This window comes from Lynx canadensis, chromosome A3 (assembly GCF_007474595.2).
Source record: "Lynx canadensis isolate LIC74 chromosome A3, mLynCan4.pri.v2, whole genome shotgun sequence".
NCBI lineage: Eukaryota > Metazoa > Chordata > Mammalia > Carnivora > Felidae > Lynx > Lynx canadensis.
This window is the reverse complement of record NC_044305.1, coordinates 103,571,851-103,588,808: the sequence shown is the minus strand read 5'-3', so window position 1 is coordinate 103,588,808 and position 16,958 is coordinate 103,571,851.

Here is a 16,958-nt window from a genome sequence, read left to right as displayed (position 1 = left end):
GAAATGTTTGTCTAGAGTTTTTCTTTCCTGTTATGTCTTTGCTTAGTTTTGATATCACAGTAATGCTAGCCTCATAAAATGAGTTGGGAAGTTTCTCTCCTCTTCTATTTTCTGGGAAATACTGTGTAGAATTGCTGTTATTTATTATCTAGATGTTGTGTATAATTTACCATTCTCAATGGAGAATCTTAATATTTTTTGTGTTAGCAGGTGGTGCACCTGGTTTTTCACTGTGGCTCACTGTGGTTCCAATGTCAGCTTAGTCTCCTAAACTCCTTTAAACTCCTCTGCAGTACTCTTCTGGTCTGTCCCACATATGCACCAGTCAGTGACCGGTATGGCACCTGCATTCTCATCTATGTACTAGTTCAGTTCTCAAAGCATTAGGTAAGATAATTAGCATTAGATTCATATATGCACCCTGGATGCTGAGCCCAGCTTATAAGAAACTTTATGAGGTTACTTTTCCAAGCCTTTTTTTCTCCATGACCTCCTTGGTACTTTCTGGTTCCCTGGAGCTACCTTTTTTTCATCCTCCAGCAAGAAATCTGGGGTTTAGATGTCCCCATCTGCTGCATATGCCTGCAGGGACAAGCAGCTTGAGGACTAGGGGAAACAATGAAAGTTGGGGCACCTGGGTGGCTCACTTGGTAGGTGGTTCCAACTTTGGCTCAGGTCATGATCTTGTGGCTCATGGGTTCAAGCTCTGCATTGGGCTCACCAGTGTCAGACTGTCAGCACAGAGCCCGCTTGAGATCCTCTGTCCCTCTCTCTCTCTGCCCCTCCACTCTCCACCCCTCTCAAAAATAAATAAACATTTTTAAAAAGTGAAAGTCACCACCAGTTTAGTGGTACTTTGAATTCTGGTCCTTTGCCCCAATCTTCCTGCTACTGTTTATTTTTCAGATTACTCAAATAGCTTTTCCATTCACTCTGTCCAAGAGTTATGGCTACATTCAGTGAGAGAGACTGGGGAAGTCTTTTACTTCATCTTACCCAGAATAGACTCTATAGCCTCTATTTTTAGAAAGAGTTGTCTGCTTTGGGTTTTTTTTTTTTTTAATTCTGAAAATTAGACGTCCTATGGTAGATAGAAAAATATCTTTGAATCCTGAAAAACTTAGTTCCAGCCCTGACTCTATAATTCAACTTTCTTGAGGCTCTGTTTCTTCATGTGTAAATGGAGCCTGTGTTAGGGGTCCCCAAGACCACCCTCAGGTTTGATGATTTGCTAAAAAGACTCACAGGACCTTTTTATTTATGTAAAATCTTTATACACATTGCAAGAGGATATAGATTAAAATCAGCAAAGGGAAAAGTAGGAAGTGTGGTCCAGAAAAAGCCAGTAAGACTCCGGGTGTTTTCTTTTTGTGGAGTCCTACAGACAGCACTTAATTCTCCCAACAATGTAACAATGTGACAGTGTGACAGTATGTGCAAAGTGTTGCCAACAAGGATACCGAAGCTTTGGTGTCCAGGGTTTTTATTGGGGTCAGCAGCAGAATATTATTCTGACAATGTAATAGATACAGAAAAAAAAGCTGTGATTTGGGACACATTTTAAGAAACCAGACATAAGAGTATGGGTGTGCCCCCTTGATGGGCATAGGTCTAAGCTACATACAAGCAATGAGGAGAGAGGGACAAGCAATGGGAGGGAAATGCTTGTCCAAGGATAAATACAAAAGGATAACATTTAATAAATGTCAGGGTGACTGAGTCCCAGCAGAACATGAGGCTTAACAAATAATCTAATGAAAATTTCAAAGGCCATTTTTAGCTACATTTAGAATTTGAAGAAACAGGCTTCTAGTTTGGAGAAGAGAGCTGTGGTGCTAAGAGATGATGAAAAGAAAGCTAAGCCCTTCATCTCCTATAATATTCCCATCTTCTGTCTGAATTGGGAAGTACTGGTAGTTTTGAGAGATCTGAAACCAAGAACAAAAGAGATGTCAGAAAATTATAAATGAACAAATGTGCACTTTTTTTTTAATGGGGAAAAAGTAGATTTTGGAAACTATAGAATTTAAGATTGATATAAATCTAAGTTAAAATTCTAGAAAAGACTATTCAGGATAGCTTATGAGCAATTAGAAAACAGACAGTCACCAGGAGCCTATCTGTGTTCACTGTGGCTAAGCCTTGCTAAATGAATCTTACTTCCTTTCTTAACCAGGTTACTAGAAGAGAAAAGTCTGGAGAAATTGGTATGCCTTGACTTTGGCCAACGCTTTGCCAGACTCTCAGGATAGCCTGTGGGCAAGCCAGAGAAATATGAGTTAAATGACCTCTCATTAAACAGATTTTCAGATACTTGAATCAGAAGACTTAGACCTATTAGGTGGGCTCTATTGTATAAAGACACAGATGGGACTTGACAGATTTGTAAATATGACACAAACATGTCAGGTGATTGAGTCAAGATCCATAGAGATTTGGGGGACTTGAGACAGGTCATCTCAACAAGATGATACTTTCAAAGAATAAGGAATCAAAGAATTTTGTTTTTTAAAAAGAACAAATTTTAAATCATCTCTTTAGGGATGTTTGTATGCATGTGCGTGTTGGTTGGAAACAGTTCCTGGGGGAAACGGCTTAGTTGGAGTTTGTCAAGTGAACAAACATTTGATGTTAAACCAAATACATATTATATTCTTTTATTTATTCAAAAAATATTATGTGGCTGTCGTAAAAGCAAATTCTGCCTTAACTTGCATATAAGAGTATAGAACCCTAATCCGGGATGGCGATGGTGTTGCTAACACTACAGTCATGAAAGAACATTTGGGTAGTCTGCTCAGTTTTTTGTGAGACGCCTTGAGGGAGAGAATTAGCACCTAGAAGAGGCCCCCAGGTCCAAGGTGGCAGGAGGGCTGGAAGCCATGTGGTGAGAGGGAATTAACGATCTGTGAAGGTTGATCATCTTGAAGAAAGAAAGACTAAGGCGAGATGTGGAACTGATCTTTAAATTTGTTAAGAGTTATTATCTGGATGCCTTCACAGACTCCTGTTTTGTTCCTTAGGCAGAAGTTACAGGGTTAATAGCTATGAGTCATAGGAAATTGTGTTTCAGCCAGTCTCTTACAGCGTGTTAGCTCCTTCACCAGACCTTAGGCTGGCAGAGATGGGCAGGACCAGATCACGTTCCTACGGAGCCAGCAATCCATAAATTCTTGTTCCACGGGGAGAAGTAGGTTGGTATACAATGGCTCTTCCAACAGAGAGACTCCTTCGAGAGCCGGATGCCTCTAAAGCACTGAGCTCCTGTCTCTGGAACACAAAAGGAAAGACATTCAGGTTCTGTGTAAGGGTCCGAGGCTGGCCTGATGGTATCTGGAGCTCAGTGTGGTGTTCTGATAGCCACTGAGGACCAAGACACATGTTTGCCAGGATAGGCAAAGAGGGTTGTTTGAGGAGAGTCTGAACTGTGTCCAAGGAGAAAAGCAAAAGTTCAAAGGCAGAAAAGTGTCCCTGAGCATCAGATACACAGGAGCCACAGAAGGACAACTCAGGAGTCAACAGGGGGGAGGAGCAGTCCTAGTCAGGAAGCACAGTGTGAGACTGGTTGAAGCCGGCGGTCTGGAACGAAGCTTGGCCATGATGTCAGCAGTCAGGGGCTTGTTGGGAGCTCTGTGGGACCAAGTGGGCTGGGGCCGGAGTTGGACAGGACTAGACTAGAAGCTGGACCACCGTCTCTCGGGGGTGTTAGAGATGGGATTTGTGCCAGATACCCTCTATCTTGCTCTCCAGCTCTACACTCCAACCTTCTCCACCTGGCTCTAAGCCCAGGAAGCTGACCTACATAACTTGGATCAGTGGAATCCTTGCCCTCTGCAGCCAGTTAGCTTCTGCAAACAAGAAGCCTCAGTTCGAGATTGGAGAGGGGAGGAGAAGGAGGTTGGGATATTCCTGCCCTCTGCGCACCTCCTTGCGGGGTCACCTTGAGATTTCTGTGTTCCTAGGCCAACGGTCACAACTCCTTTTAGATGCTTCTGTCTATAGAGCTGTCTCTTCCAGGATCCAGGAGCCACTCCCTGCCCTCCTCCCTTGAAACCTAGAGCTGGTGACAGTCCCAGAGATACCAGCTCTGGGGTACTGCACTATCCTTTGTGGCTCTCCTACAACTTGCCCACACCCTTATGAAAACCATTTATTGAACTCTTCTTGAATCATCCTAATAGGAAAATGTCATCTGTTTCTTGTCATACGTTGGCTGACACAGGATTCTGGATTCAGTGAGAAGATCAAATAGGTTATTTCAAAAAAACCTTATATTTCTGTGGCTCTGGATTTCTTATCACTGACCGTAGATGTTTGTAGACCCAGGAGTAATGAGAATTAAGTTTCTATACCTAGGAATCCACAAAAGTATTTCTATAGTGGATGTGAAATTCACCTAGAGATTTGTGGTTCAGTCTAGCCACAGAAGGTATACAATTTATCATTTTTGTAAGAATTCATGCTATCAGGATGTATGACAGGATTTTCAGTTGCTTCTACTATGTCTGAAGGGTCAGCTAACATCTTTACTGCTATTCTATAAAAGAGCCAAAGGTAGCTTACACTAGCCAAGCAGAACATTGGCAAAGTCATAAAAGAGCCATAATTAATCTTAAATATCTTTCACAGACAAGTCACTAAGCCATACTGTGACCCTTTCTAGGAAGATTGAATAGTGGAGGCTCTCCATAATGATGCTATTTCAAGGATGTCCCAGAACCTCAGGAAAAGAAGGAAGTCTACATGACTTCAAACTGTATAATATCTGAGCCTGATGATCAATAGAAAACATTGTCTTCTGGTATGTGAAGGTCATTTCCATTTGACTATGAATAAGAGTTTTGTTGTTGTTGCTTGGATGGACTTTGATATAATCTTACTTCTAAACAGTCATTATCTTAAAAAAAAATTTTTTTTAATCTTTATTCTTGAGGCAGAGAGACAGCGTGTGAGCAGGGGAGGAGCAGAGAGAGAGGGAGACACAGAATCCAAAGCAGGCTCCAGACTCTGAGCTGTCAGCACAGAGCCCGATGTGGGGCTCGAACCCACAGACCGTGAGATCATGACCTGAGCTGAAGTCGGACGCTCAACCAACTGAGCCATCCAAGTGCCCCAAGAGTCATCCTTATCTTTTAGAGGTACACAGTGAAAAGCTTATGGATGAGATGGTGTGACCGAACTTTGCCTCACAGTAATACAGAAAGGGGTGGGGGGGGGGAATGGATAAAAGAAGATTGTCCATGAGTTAGTTGATAGCTGTTGAAGCTGGGTGATGGAGACGTGGAAGTGCTTTATACTATTCCCTCCGCTTTTGTGTAATTTTAAAATAATTGAATATTAACTACCAAATGAATAGTTAATTAAAAAGTTGTTTCTTGGGGCGCCTGGGTGGCGCAGTCGGTTAAGCGTCCGACTTCAGCCAGGTCACGATCTCGCGGTCCGTGAGTTCGAGCCCCGCGTCAGGCTCTGGGCTGATGGCTCGGAGCCTGGAGCCTGTTTCCGATTCTGTGTCTCCCTCTCTCTCTGCCCCTCCCCCGTTCATGCTCTGTCTCTCTCTGTCCCAAAAATAAATAAACGTTGAAAAAAAAAATTTAAAAAAAAAAAAAGTTGTTTCTTGGGGCGCCTGGGTGGCTCAGTCGGTTAAGCATCCGACTTCGGCTCAGGTCATGATCTCGTGGTCTGTGAGTTCGAGCCCCGCGTCGGGCTCTGGGCTGATGGCTCGGAGCCTGGAGCCTGCTTCCGATTCTGTGTCTCCCTCTCTCTCTCTCTGACCCTCCCCCATTCATGCTCTGTCTCTCTCTGTCTCAAAAATAAACGTTAAAAAAAAAAGTTGCTTCTGGACACAGGAACATGCATTTATTATTGCTTGACGCCACTGATGTCATGAAGTTCTGTGTGTAGGTTTCAGAAGTGTAATAGGAAAAACGTATTGAAACAAATGTAAATGAGGAATGCCATTTTTATGAGAGTTTAATGAAACTAGGCTCAATGAAAACTGTTAAGATAACATTCAGAATGTACACTTAGAATATTTTTTTCATGAATTGAAAAGGAAAGCAAACAAAAAGACTGCATTCATGTTTTAAAATATATTACATGTGGACTTTGCTTCTAAATAACCTGGGATGAGAGCCGACTGGGTGAGGTTACAGATGAAACAAGTTTGGCCATGAATTCATATTTGTTGAATTGGGGGCGTGGCCACATGGCAGCTTACCATGCGATTCTTTCTGCTTTTATATACGCTTTACATTTTATACAGAATGGGTTTTTTTTTTAGTAAAACATATACTGCACCTCAAAAATGTGACCATTTTACATTGAGGAAGTATTAACTCTTATGATTTAATGAAATGTAACCTTATGCTATTTCTCTTTCTCCTCCTTAGAGTCTCCATTTTCTAACATATCACCATTTGTTCATTTCTCTCCTCTTCCCCCATGCCTTAGTTTTGTCTGTTATATGGAACCAAGCTGGTGTTTCAGGAGCGAGCCTGGTATCTAGAGCATAAATATTTGACTCCCGCGGCCAGCACGAGGATTAGGAGTCCGGTAAGGGTCCCTGATGTGCAGAAGAAACCCTTTGCACTTCAGCCGTCAGCTCTTTGCTTTCTTAGAAAACAGTCCTGTCAATCTTTTATCAGTTCCCACTCAGGGATTTTTATGCCCCTGGGACTTCACATACATGTTTTCATTGCCTACCATGATCATATTACACTTCAGAGTTTAAGTGACAAGGAAATGATTCACTGTGCATGAACTTTCTGACATGAGAAGCAGAAGAGGGAATCAAAAGCATTTTCCTTGTCTTGGCAAAAAATAAAAATGTATTAAGTGATTTTCATTTTTCTGCTTCTTAGCAAAACCCATTAAGTCATTCTTCATATTCAGAAAGAAGACCTGTGGTATTTTTATGTCAGTGATGGTAATGGAAATTCAATGTGATGGCTAAGAGTACCTGAAAATGAAGACAGAGCCGGTGAACCACCACCAAGATGCTGCTCTAAAGGAAAAGAATATAAAACAACATAATCGTGTATAAAACACATTTTCTGACAGCTTCTCTTCCGGGTCCCCCATTAGATGCTATAACATAAGCAGGTGTATATGCTCAGACTTTGCCTTCAAAGGAGCTCATCATATTTGAGGACACAAAGCTGACTTTAAAACACAAATAACGGGGCACCTGTGTGGCTCACTTGGTTGAGGATCCATCTCTTGATTTTGGCTCAGGTCATGATCCCGGGATCATGAGATCAAGCCCCGCACTGGGCTCAGTGCTGAGGCCCGAGACCTCTTGGGATTCTTTCTCTCTCTCTCCCTCTGCCCCTCTCCCCAGCTCATGTTCTCTCTCTAAAATAAAATAAAAAATTAAAAAATAATTTTTTTTTAGCCACAAATAATGACACAAGGGAGCAGAGGCTTCCCAATGAATAAGTCCAGAGTTCAGAGGACAGAGATCACTTAAGGACTTAGGATCAAATGTCATTCTTGTTGCTAGACGTTCAAGAGTGGAAAATTCCAGCAAACTGGTGGTTCGACTGAGGAGGGGGCCGTGCAGTTTTGAGCCTTCAGACAGGGTTGGTTGAAGTGCGTAAAATCACAGAAACAAGAGTACGTAGGGCAGACATGTTGAGAAACGGTGAGCAGACCAGTTTGGCTGATGTCTCAAGTGAAAGCCTGGAGAGGAGCCAGACTGCAGGGGACACCGAAGAACCTTGAAGAATCTTTTTCCCTTTCAGGAGAACAAGAATTCTGAAGAAAAGCATATGTAAAGATGTTTCAGTTCTCTGTCGCTGTGTAACAAACGACCCGAAAACTTAGTGGCTTAGAACAACCAGTAATTACGTGTCGCGATTCCACATCTGAACGGGGCTCAGCTGGATGGTTCGGGAGAAGCTGAGGTCTATGAAGGCGGCCTCTGCACTCACAGCAGTCACCTCCGCTGGGGTGGCAGGGACCTCTGGGGACTGCTGGGCAACTGTCTCCTTCTGTGTGACCTAATGTGGCCTTCCCCACAGCAATAGTAGTGTCAGGAGGGCTGAATGTTTTACACGATGACTGGCTTCCAAAGAGGAAGTGGGAGATGCCAGTCATCTCAAGGCTAGGCCCACTGCTAACATAGTGTTCCTTCAGCCGCATTCTGTTGGCTCAAGGGACTCACAAGGCCAGCACAGATTTGGGCTAGAGAAGAGACTTCCCCTCTCATTGTGAGGAGCAGCGTGCACATCATGCACATCTAAGGAAGGAAAAATTGATGGCAGCTGTCTTTGGAGACAAGAAAATGCCCACTTTGGGGCATTTGCCTACCAAGAAAATGCCCACTTTGGGGAGGAAAAGAATATTTTTAATTTAAGAGAAAAAAAAGCTACATGAAGGAAGATCTTAAATCCATGTGATGAGGTATTTCAGTGATATAAAATAGGTAAATAATACATGAAAAGAATATTGAGTAAAAGAAACCAACTTTCACGTACAACATTGAAGCGCTTTCATATGCTACTGGTCCAACGTGCTTTCTACACTTTTCATTTCCTGGAATCTCTGAGCAGCCTGGGAGATAAGCAGAGAACAGACAGGCATTTTGGAACAAGCTTTATCTATAGATCTGGGTTGCTCAGACCTATAGGACATCTCCTGGCCTTCTTTTGCAGATCTCAGGGCTACCAGCCATGAGCACTCACCCCTTCTCTGGGCTTTCCCAGTGTTCCCAGAGGGGAGAGGGTAATGTAGCTGGCACCAATGCTTCCCTTCCCACTTCTGCCACACCCCTTTGAAGGGATTTCAAGGTTTCAGAAATATTATTACTAGTTTCTTTTCATTAAAATGTCTGGGACTCTTGGCCAATTGGAGATGCTTAACAGGAGTGGGCTTGTGAAAGGGTGAAAAGGGGGAAAGGGCTGGTTAATATTACTGAAACTGATCTAGGTGCTTTACATGATAACTCTTCAAGTTTATTGATTCTTTCTTTCTTTAGGTGCATCTAATGTTCTAATTCATCCCCTAAAGTTTCAATCCTGTTTGTTAGGATTTTTATTTTAAAAAATCTTTTTTGTTTTTTGTTTTATATCACCTATGTCCCTTTTTAGTTTCTTATACCCTAAAGTTATATTCAATTTTGTCTTGATTTCTTTATGCATTGAAGCATAGTTATTTCATAGTTTATCGCAAATGATTCTAATACCTTAAGACTTTACCAGTCTAGTTCTTTTTGTCTATTATTTCTGCTATGTGTGTAGTTATCTTTCAATATGTGTTGGTCATTGTTATTGGAAAATGATTTGTGAGATTTATGTGAAGGCCAAATTGAAGGCACCTTCTTCCCCTTCACAAAGCATCTGAGTGCTCTCAGTTTAAGACCCACCATAAACCAAACTCAAGGCTTGAGTTTCCCATAAGACTTGGAGAATTCAAGTAAGAGCAGTAATTGCTTCACCCTCCCCCAGCGTTATAGCTGTTTGGCATCCAGTTTATTATAGCAAGGGTCTCCTATTAAATTTCTTGCCTAGTACTAGCCCCAGTTTTGACTGTCATCACCCTACCCCACCCCAGCCACCATGAGGCTGTCAAAGTGAAAATTCAGAATTGCTGGAAATGGCAAATGCCTTCAGGGTAAATGCAATTTTCTTACTTGTTTATTTCTTTTGGTTCCCTCTTTCCCATAATTTTTGCCATTATTATTTTGTCAGATCATTGTTGGATGATTCCTGTATTTTCTCTAAGAATTTTGGTTGTTTTCAGCAGAATGGTTGGGGGGAAAATCTAGCTCTCTAGCATCAGAAGCAAAGTTCCTACAGTGTTATACCACTTGACCCCACAACTGCTCTTTAAGTCATTTTCATTATCCTTACACAGGTGAGGAAATGGAAACCCAACATGGAAAAGTAACTTGCCCAAAGTAACACAGCTAGTAAAAAACCCATATCTCCCTGACCCTAAACATTTTCATTTATTTTATTTGGATAAAAATCAGCAGTAGCTAATAACAACAAGGACATTCAGTGTCCAGTTCTCGCTTCTAGTGCCACTTTCCAATAAAAGGAAGCAGAGGACCTGAAGAAATGACTGATTCCAAGAATGGGGCAATGCATACATAAGATAAGCCTGAAGCATCCTTCAGTGCTAGAAGGTAAGAAAGTGCCCCAAATGAAAACTAAAACAAAATACCCCATAATTGTGGGTTATGTCAAGGGGACACTAGAATGAGTCAACTTAGAGTTCCCAGTGGCCAAAGCTGGAACAGTTTGAGCATTGGATTATAACCCCAAGTATAAAATAATTAAATATAAGTCCATAATGATATAAATAAATGATGAAATGGATAAATAACTGGGGTTAAAAAAGACCAGTCTTTCTTACTAATGTATGTAGATTCAGTAAATGAAACCTAATTCACGTCCCTTGAGTGTGGGTTGGACTCCATGGTTTTCTTTTCTTTTCTCTTTTCTTTTCTCTTATCTTCCCTTCTCTTCTTCTCTTCCTTTCTTTTCTTTTCCTTTCTTATCTATTTATTTATTTATTTATTTATTTTTAATAATTTACTGTCAAGTTAGCTAACCTACAGTGTACATAGTGTAGTCTTGGCTTCGGGAGTAGATTCCTCTAATTCATCACTTACATACAACACCCAGTGCTCATCCTAACAAGTACCCTCCTCAATGCCCATCACATGGCCATTTTCCCCACCCTCCAGCCCCCTGCTCCCATCAGCCCCCAGTTTGTTGTCTGTATTTAAGAGTCTTTTACGGTTTGCCTCCTTCTCTCTTTGCAACTTACTTTTCCTTCCCTTCCCTATGGTCTTCTGTTAAGTTTCTCAAATTCCACATCATATGAGTGAAAACGTATGATATCTGTCTCTAACTGACTTATTTCATTTAGCATAATACCCTCCAGTTCCGTCCGCGTTGTTGCAAATGGCAAGATTTCATTCTTTTTCATCGCCAGGTAGTATTCCAGTGTGTGTGTGTGTGTGTGTGTGTGTGTGTGTGTGTGATCTTTATCCATTCATCAGTTGATGGACATTTGGGCTCTTTCCATAATTTGGTTATTGTTGATAGCGTTGCTATAAACATTGGGCTACATGTGCACCTAGAAATCAGCACTCCTGTATCCTTTGGATAAATTCCTAGTAGTGCTATTACTGCATTGTAGGGCAATTCTATTTTTAATTTTTGAGGAACCTCCACACTGTTTTCCAGAGTGGCTGCACCAGTTTGCATTCCCACCAACAGGGCAAAAGGGCTTCCCTTTCTCCACATCCTCACCAACATCTGTTGTTTCCTGAGTTGTTAATTTTAGACACTCTGACCAGTGTGAAAAAATTTTCTTTTATTTTAGAGAACAGAGAATTGACAGGGAAAACAGTTACTTTACAGTGGAGAAATCTGGCAGATCCCACCTTAACCAAGTACAGTAGGTGATCACGAGTAATAAGTTGTGTTGATGACATATACTTATGATATTATGCGGTGAAAACAGCACTTCACTTATCTACAAAAATCCATACCACTTATCTACAAAAATGTCAGAGTGAATCAGATGGAAGTATGGTCCACACAATACCTAACCAGCCCTCAAACTGCCAGTGCATGAAAGACAAGGAAAAACTAAAAAAAAAAAAACAAAAAAAACCCAACACAGACCAGAAGAGACTTAAGGAGTCATGATATCTAAATTCAGTGCAGTGTCCTGGACTGAGTCCTGGAAGAGAAAAAGGACATTAGTAGAAAAACTGATGAAATATGAATAAATTGTAGTTTGCTAGTATTAACGTACCAATATGGACCTCTTAGTTTTTACAATGGACCATAGTTATGTACGATGTTAACATTAGGAGAAACCGGGTGAAGGGCATATGAGAACGCTCCATATTATCTTTGGAACTTTTCCTTAAATCCAAAAGTATTCCAAAATAAAAGGTTTATTAAGAAAAAAATAAAGCATCAGGGAATAGCAGTCAGCCGGGGCTGATTATAAATAATAAAACTTCCGAACACCCAGGAGTGATGCTGCAGGTCTGGGCTCTGATAATTAGCAATGCGTGTATTTATGCTAAAAGAAAACAAAATGGAATTTCATTCTCATAAAGATCTTCCAGGTAAGTAAGGCTGATGTAATCCCCATTCAACAAATGAGTGAAACTCTGCAACGGCGAAGTTAAAAGACTGCCCAAGATTCTAGCTGAGCAGAGAAACCAGAACTCCTAATCCCAGACAGATCATCCTGCTTGTCTGCATGGAGCACTACAACAGCTGAGTTCAAAAGCTTCGCAGGGGCCTGCCTGATGTCCCCGAGTAGGTAAAATCCATCCACATATTCCAAAGGCAGCGCAAGTGCCCTGTTGTCCAACTGGAGCCCGTAGGAGAGGGGGTTGGGTTGGGGTTTGTTTTCTCTTTAGACTCCAGCTGATCCCCCAACGGCCCTTCATAGCTGTGATAAGTAACTCCTTTCTTTTGTCCAGAACTTCCGCTGTTGACAGAGCTCGTCCACATTCCTTACCCTGTGTAATCCCCACAAGCGCCCTGTAGTGTGAATCGCTGTTAATCCACTTTATGGATTGGGAGACTAAGGCTGGTTTACTGCTGACTCAGGCAGTGGTAAAGGTGAGGCTTTGGGACTCTAGTACACTGCTGTTCTCAGTGTTCCCAGGCCCAAATTGTAGGATGAGCTGGCTCCACCTTTACGTCCTCAAAGTAGGTAGGGCCCTGGCTCAAAGGCAGTCCTGTGGCAATACCCCCAGGACTCCATCATAACAATGCTCCTAAGCTGGGGTGCCTGGATGGTTCAGTCGGCTGAGTGTCTGACTCTTGATTTCAGCTCAGGTCATGGTCTTGCGTCCCGTGGGTTCAAACCCTGCCTTGAGCTCTGTGCTGACAGTGTGGAGCCTGCTTGGGATTCTCTCTCTCCCTCTCTCTCTGCCCCTCCCCTGCTTGTTCTCACTGTCTCTCTTGAAATGAATAAATAAAAAAGAAAAATGCTCCTAAGTAACAGATTTCTGTGCCCTTTCCACTAGGTACTTTAGCAGGGGTATGTATAAAACAAATGTGTGCTTTGTTCTTGGAAAATTTAGCATCCAGGCATTAATCCTGTTTCATTCTTCATTAACCTAGACATTTGGATTTATTTTTCTTCAGATAATTATCAGCATTAGGGAGTAGCAATCAGCCGAGGCTCATGTTAAGAAGGCAAGCCTTTCAAAATAATCTACCAGTTACTAATTGTGTATCTCCACAAAAACCAACTTCGTTTGCTTAAAAAAGAGAGAGAGACAAAACAAAACAAATACTTCAACTTCTTGACATAGTGTATTTTGCTGCAAATGAATATTTGGCCTTGAGTCTCTACTTTTACACCAGCCTTTAAAGTAAATTTCAGTTTTACCTAGAGGAGCCTCATTTTTCTCATTGGAGTGTTTGCACCCTGAATTCCTGGCACAGCTGTCCTGCTCTGTCAGTGCCCACCAGCCCTGGAACACGACTCTCGGTGACATGCAAAGAAAAAGCAAGTACATGGGACATGTGGTCAGCTCATGCCAAGAAATCAACACAGGAGGAAGCTTTAAGGTTTATGTGTGTTGAGAGAACCACAGCCCAGCTGTGGGTTGCAGATCAAAAACGACCCTATTCAGTGTGGTGAAAATAATACTTAGCAAAATGTTGAATCAGGTTCTATTTCCTGCCCTAAACCCAAATAATGGAACCACGTGAGAAAGCATGTTATAAAGGATCTGCAGGGAGGTCAGAGAGGACTGCATAACCCTGCCCAGACGTAAGGAGGGCCACCCTTGGCACCTTCCAAAGGCCATGGGAGATTGCCTGTAAGAGTAACACTATTAAAAATCAAAATTTCATTCAGGAAGAGAGAAAATAAATACGAATCATGACCATGTCCAAGCAATCTTGACACCCCTCCCCAATATTTGATCATATTACACCCAAACATTGCCTTGATGTCCTGTTTGAGCCATGACCTGTCGATTTCTTCCTAAGTGCACAGTTTCTGCTGGGGCGACAGATGGCTGGCACCTTGTCCCATCTAAGTCATTCCCCCATGCCTTCAAGACTGTTTTCATTTTGGTGTGCCCACTGATGTGCTAGGATGTTCTAGGGTGAAGCTTAGATTTAGCCCTGGAACAGTGACCAGCAGGACAAGCCTAAGTCCTCTTCTGCACCCTTGGCAGCAAGGGCACGCAGGAACAGACCCAGCCCCTGGTAGCCTTGGTCTGCTCCACTGAGAGGGACGATCCCTTCTCTCCCTGTGTAAGAGAGAGCTGCTCAGGGACCCAGTTGTAGCAAGGAGGCCAAGGGGAGCCTGTTGATGGCAAGTGATCTCTTAGGCTGTATCTGCTCGAGTCTACAACAACTACTAAGGCTTGGAGTTTAGTTTCGGTTTAGTCATTCAAATGGTTGAATCATCACAGGGGGGAATCATTCAAGCCCATTGACTGATAGGTCATTCAAGTACTTCTGAGCAGAGGTACCACCTTAATGTCAATGACACACATTGATGTATTCTTAGGAAATGTGGCTTGGAATGTGCAGAATGTGCAGAAATGTGTCAGACCCCAGACCCCAAACGCCAAGACACTACTGGGATCCTTCAAATTTAGAAGATGGATCACACTTATTTGCTATTTTGAACTAAGTGAAGAATATAAATTCAGCCATTGCCTGGTGTCCAAAAGGCTTGGGGTAGAAGAAACAAACCAGGAAGAAAACTTAAGGAGGAGTTCCAAGCTGGGAAGATGGTGTTGAGATGTTAGCCCTTCTCAAATGTCAGCTTCAAGAACATGTACCTTATACTTGTACCTGTGATGCTTAGAAACGGTACACCTGCCCTTCACTTCCTACAAATGCAGTATGGCTGCTTTCCATGCTGCTTCTGTTAAAGGCTTTTTTTCAATGGACACTCAGATTTCCTATTCTTCCATTTTCCTTTCCCCAAACCACCTGCATCATGACATCTGAACAGATGCTCAGGTACCAGAAACAAATACAACACGAACTGGGATTTTAGGGCATAGGATGTTAAAACTTGCTTGAACAGGGAAAGGGAGGTAGGGTGTCTCAGTTCCTTGGCCTCATCTACTACCCACAGACTCTTGATTTTTTTTGTAAGGAATTTGAGAAGGAATCTGTGGTTTCCTCACCCTGGTCCCACTTACCCAGCAAGGCCCATCTGACTTGGCTACAAGCAAGTGATGAGGTTGTGACGCTTGGCTCTGTTCTACAGGCTGAGTGGAGAAGCTGGTATGGAATGTAACCACAGGCACCCATCCCATCAGGGTGGGAAGGGACATCTCCTATTTGGTGGCTTTGGTGAAGAAGCTGGGTGTTATGAAATAATAGCACAAAGGAGTGGTCATACAGAGAATGCAACAGAGTCAAATTTTAAAGTCTCCATTGATTTGAAAGCATCCCAGAACTGGTTTTAACCTTCTTTCACTTCTGTAGAACCCCTTGGTTCACCTGCAGGAGACAGCAGGGACCAACTAGAATATGAATACATCCTGGTCCACCTTCTCTTTCCAGAGCTGCAGACCTCACACAGAGAGCCAGGGAAAATATCAGTACCAACAGATACTAAGAAAGTGGGTTCTCTCTTTTCCCTTCCCCCTGCCCTTTACCCCTGGGCCCAGCCTGCTCCTCAGCAGCATAAAATGCATTGTTGAACCTATAAATGGACACCACTCAACTGAGGTTAAGAAAATACAAGTGGGATTTGATTTCTTCAGTTTGGCCAAGGACTGTGAGGTCACCACTCCTGCAATCCTGGTTTCCACGTGGCAGCCACCTGGTCGACCCTCATGCTTTGCCCCATACTACAGTTTTGTGTATCTGGGGAATGAATCAGCATCATTCTGTTTCTCTTATTCAAGGTCAACTTGTTAGAACCACAGGAGAGAGCAGTTTGTTCTGCTGATCTCCAGCCCCTGGGTTCTTCTGGCAGCTGCATTATCCTGGGCTCCTTGGGGTGATATTTAAAGTGCTGGGTAACTAGGGCATCCTTCTCCATCCTTTCTCCACGAAAGTCTCAGCGTTCACCCCCTTACTCCAGGATGCACAGCGAGAATTTCCCACTGGCAAAATGTGTTCCTAAGAGTAGCTGTGTTATAACAAAAAGACCTTTTAGGAGATGGAATTCAGCTCTGCGTAAGCAGGCAAGGCAAACCGTGTTACAGTTAAGGACAAGGTGGGTTTTATTATGATTCCATAATAATAAAATTTAAGTGAATTACTGAACTCAAAACAGGAATGGTCCCTACTATATCCATTTTGTTAGAAATTAATATTCTAGCTAGAAATGAATATTTTTTTACAAAATAAAACGTGTTTGTAGCTGCTTTTCTTTTTCTGATGCTGTTACCTTTTTCCTTTGATTTTAGAGACTAGATATTGCTGTGGCCTTCTCTACTCCTTCTGTCTTCTGGGGGACTCAAAGCACTTGGTACTTAGTAACTATACAAAATAGGGGTGGTCCCATTTTAAAGCACAATGGACAGGACTCACTTGTGAGAACCCACAGGTCTGTCCTTCCCTGGACACTGGTCATCCCCATCACAGAACTACCAGGCCTTAATTCTGTAACCAAATTGGCTATTGCTGAGACAATGTAAGAAGAATATCCAGATCAAGTGTGTGACTTTTTGTAGCGTCTTTTGGGATACAGGTAATCTATTTCTTAATCTGGGTGATGGTTACATGAGTATGTTCCTTTTGTAATAATTTAGCAAGCTGGTGTATACTTGTTACTTCTATCTCTGCATGCACGTTATGCTCCAGCTAAAGAGAATGAAAAGAAGAATCTTCTGTTTTACTTATATAAAACCTTTTGTTGAAACCTAATCTGAAATTTATGCTGACCATGATATGGGGAGGGTAATTAAACTTTTTATTTTGAGAGATCATAGATCCACATGCACTTGTAGGAACCAATGCAGAGACATTTCATATTATTTT